Raw genomic sequence first — 4,147 nt, forward strand, 5'->3', positions numbered from 1 at the left:
TATGTATAAGGATTTCAATAAGCAGCATAAGTTTACATTTCATGTCCAAAAAAGAGGGAACAAACTGCACGTCTGGTCCGACCCCTGTTCTCCTGTTCTACTCTAACCCACTGATCCATAATCATAAACCAACTCTCCGCCCAAGAGTCCGTCCCGTCACATTAACCACTCAACACTGTTCATCCTCTTCATATGAGATAAGACAAACTTTATTGTCCCCGCAAGAAAATTTGTCTTAGGCAACAATGCCACACAAAAACTTCAATCACAGCATGCTGCAGACAGTAATGTACAACCAACCGACACAACAGAGAGACAAAAAAAAGAAAAGCCCACAAGCGTCGGCCTAAAGATGTTGCATCAGCCGCTGAATACAGATAGACGTGTGAAAATAAATGAAAATATCATTTCCACAAGAACAAAGAACAATACAATACTTAGATGAACAAGAGCAGCCGAGGTAAAATCATTGAAAAATGATAAAATAAAATCAGTAACAGCAAATGTAGTAGCGCGTGCAAGTAATACTAAACAGGCAGAGGGCGCTAAAACCCCTTAGAAACCTCTTAGAGTTTAGAAGGTTGTTTATTTAACAGGGCAGGGGACGTCGGGAGGAAAGAGAGCTTGTAGCGATTACTTTTGTTTCTGCGGGCTCTGTAACGTCTCCTTAAGGGAAAAACTTCATACTCTGAACACAGAATATGAGAAGGATCCTCCAAGTTTCTTTGTGCCTGACTGACAAATGTTTTCTCGGAGAAAGCTTGTAGGACGGGTAAATTATCAACAGCACAATCCCAATATTGAAAAAGAAAATCAATAACAACAAAATCATCATTAACGTGTTTTACATTTACCTTCTTAACCTCTGTACCTCACATAAATTAAAAAAAAAATAAAAAATTCAAAATTAAATTTCAGATAAAATTTTCCTTCTTTCCTCCAAGAACAGTTTTTGTACATTTCCATTGGGTACATTATTTCTTGCTTTACCTTTAATATTCATTTCAGTTTGACTTAAAAAACAAATTGTTGGTATGTTTGATATCCGGCATTGTTTACGATTGTTATGGCCGTTTTGTGTAGTCGTTTGATTGGTGGGTGCGTTTGTAGGAGTTGTCCTCAAATCAACAAGTTTAGACGACAGAGTGTACAATGATTTATCATCCAGGGTGTTTTCTGTTTTTCCCAAAACTGCAATGCTTCTTGCCGACTTTCCTCGCATATATTTTTTATGGAATTCCCAGCAGATTTTGGAGTCTAATATCACACCAAGAAATGTATTTTGTTTTTTTTTAAATCATCGTCAATCATAACTTGTACTTGTGTATTAATTTTAGGATTTTCAGACAACGGTTGTTTGTATCAAACTACATTTTAATTTACTAATTTCTGCTGTGACCACCTTCAAAAGCTGCTGCAAGTTTTCCCGTGAACAGAAAGTGTCGGTCTCTTCAGCAAATGGTACAAATTTAAGTATTCTTGATACTTTACATATGTTATTAAAGGTGTTTTCATATACAGTCCTCTTTTAAAGATCCGTACTCAGTCCTCTTAATGTGGACCCAAAAGTGGACCAACAGAAAAGGGACATTGTGAAATCTTTTGAAAGAGGACCAAGATACAGAGCAAACAGTTTAGGACCCAGTGCAGAGCCCTGTGGACCTCCACGAGTAATACAGAGACATTTTGATTTGTAATTACAATTGTGCTCACATTTATTGTCATGTGAGCTGCTGCCACTTAAAACTGTCTCATGTGACCTGGTCACCTGATCAGGCAGCAGTGAGGAGGTGCGTAGCGGGACGTCGGGGGAGAACGAGGAGGCGGCGGCGCTGCAGCAACATGACTCTCCTGTAGGAGGCGCCACAGAGTCTGAGCAGAAGCCCAGCACTACTGCATCATGGGTAAGTTACCTGAGGCTCCTCTTGTGCTCTTTGAGTTTTTTCTCACAACTGTAAACTGAACAATTAGCATCAGAGCTAATATCTGGTAGCTGTCTCCATGTCCACAGATACGTATCTAAACATATTTTTTTCGGTTCTGTCCTCTCATTGACAAACAGTTTCAGGCCACAAAACTGAGATTTTAAAGATGCAGATTTTATAACGGCGTATCGTTGATGTAGCCTATATCGCCCCCTACTGATCCGGAGAGCGTTTGAAGTTGTTTTCTTGTGTGGACGGAGATATTTTGTAAAATGAAACTCGTGTGGATGGCAAATATCTGTTTTTAAAAAATATCCATACACATGTAAGCAGAATGTTAGCTGGTTTTCAGAAAGCAGTTCAGACTTCTGAAATCAGTAAATAAAATATTTCTGTCTGTCTCTGTGTCTGTCTCTGTGTCCGCAGGACGAGGAGACGGACGGCTGTCAGTCCTCCAGAAGTCGACCAAACTTCTTTTACCGCAGGTCGGCTAAGCTTCTTTTAAACTTTTTATTTAAAAAGTCAAATAAGTATCTTTTTAATTACCCTTAATCACATTTCATATTCCATCATTTTGCATTTCCAAACATTTTGAAGTCCATGTTAGCAAAGTGAGACAGTTCCTCCCAGAGCGTCTCGTCTGAGAATCAAATGAATGTTCACGTCATGATTTTGACTTTAAGATTTATTTCTGTAAATTGGAGCTGTGAGCTCTGATGGACAGAAACTCTGATATTATTTTACTGATTCACTGACGTCCAGTGATCCGGTTAATGTAACAGCATCGTCACTTCTCATGCATTTAGTGTCTTTGTCTGTTTCTTATAACTTTTTTGGCAATTTCTTTTTGTGAGTATGTGATTTTATTTTTTTTTTCTTTAAACGTTTGGGTTGATTTGGAGAAAAAATTGGGCAAACATTAGGTTTAGACCTTAATCACAAGTAAACGCTGACAGCTTTAAAAAAATGTGTCCTCAGCTGTCCGTCCTTCTGTCTAAGCTTGTTGTTGTTTCCGTGTCAACAGGAAGCGAGCCCTCAGGTCGAAGCTCACCTGTAAGGATCACCCAGCCGGTAACCTTGACGACAGCAGCGTCAGTGACATCACCGACTCTGACTGAAGACGAGCGGCCGTCAGATTTCATTTCTGCCAATCGACATTAAAATCTTTCGTTGAGTTTGAAGATGTTTCTGCTGCTTCCAGTTTCTTCTTGTGTTTGTCAAACAGACTTCAGACGTCTCATCAGACTGAACTCAGGTGGAATTTAAGGTTTCTTCTGTGACGTCGCGTCTCCACAGGAAAGAAAAACAAATTTAAGGAATATAAAATACTCCTAATTTCTTCAAAAAACATGGGAAGAAGAATTGACCTAAAAAATACCAAAAAAAATGGTTTTAAAAAAGAAATTTTAAATAAAAAAGAAAGTTTGAAAAATAAGGAAATTACTTGAAATGTCTTTTTATGTCGTTAAAAATGTATTGATTTTGTTTCAATCAGACATTCAACAAAAAAATCATCTGACTTCTGATGACACAGATGCAGCCATATGGACTTAAATAACATGAGCTTTTAAGAAATAGAAAGAAATTATCCCAGAAAATTTCACTTTTGCATTTTTCAATCGAGCTTATAAATATTCAAAACTTGGAATGTGTTAAAAACATAATAATTTAGTAAAATAATTTTAGAAAAGTTATTATTATTAATATTTTCCAACAGATTTTCAAAAATGATTAAATGAATCTACTTATTTTTTGCAGTTTGTGGAAAATTTCTCACAAAAATAAAATAAATCAAACGGCTTATTTTCCTCGAAACGTGAACACCTGGTTTCCTGTGTGTGTGTGTGGTGGTGGGTGTGGGTGGCTGTGTGTGTGTGTGTGTGTGTGTGTGAGATTTTCTGTGAAAATGTTGGGCTGTAAAAGTGTGAAAAGTCATAGAAAAAAGGATGTTTGTTTTGTTGTCTCCTTGTGGCCCCTCAGATTTATCTTGGGGCCCCGTGGTGCAGATGTACATTTCTTCTGGTCGGAGTCTTTTGTCTCAGGATGAACGAGTCTCTCCGGGGACCGTGAACGTTGCACAGTTCGTTGCCGTAGAGACGAAAAGACGCGCACACTCCGACGGAGTGAAGCAGGAACCGACAGTTTGACTTTAACGGACATTTAAACAACCGACAACAAAACAGACGACCGGAGAGAGAAGAAGCCTACTGACCGCAAACAGA

At 38.3% G+C, this 4,147-nt stretch overlaps 1 long non-coding RNA gene across 1 annotated transcript; it reads left to right on the forward strand.

The window, feature by feature from the left end:
- The first annotated feature begins 6 nt into the window (after positions 1-6).
- LOC121937782 lies at positions 7-3,106 on the forward strand. Its single transcript, XR_006105197.1, has 3 exons — positions 7-1,904; positions 2,352-2,410; positions 2,950-3,106. It is a non-coding gene; the product is annotated as an uncharacterized LOC121937782 (long non-coding RNA).
- Positions 3,107-4,147: the final 1,041 nt, after the last annotated feature.

This window comes from Plectropomus leopardus, unplaced genomic scaffold, assembly GCF_008729295.1.
Source record: "Plectropomus leopardus isolate mb unplaced genomic scaffold, YSFRI_Pleo_2.0 unplaced_scaffold27458, whole genome shotgun sequence".
Taxonomy (NCBI): Eukaryota; Metazoa; Chordata; class Actinopteri; order Perciformes; family Serranidae; genus Plectropomus; species Plectropomus leopardus.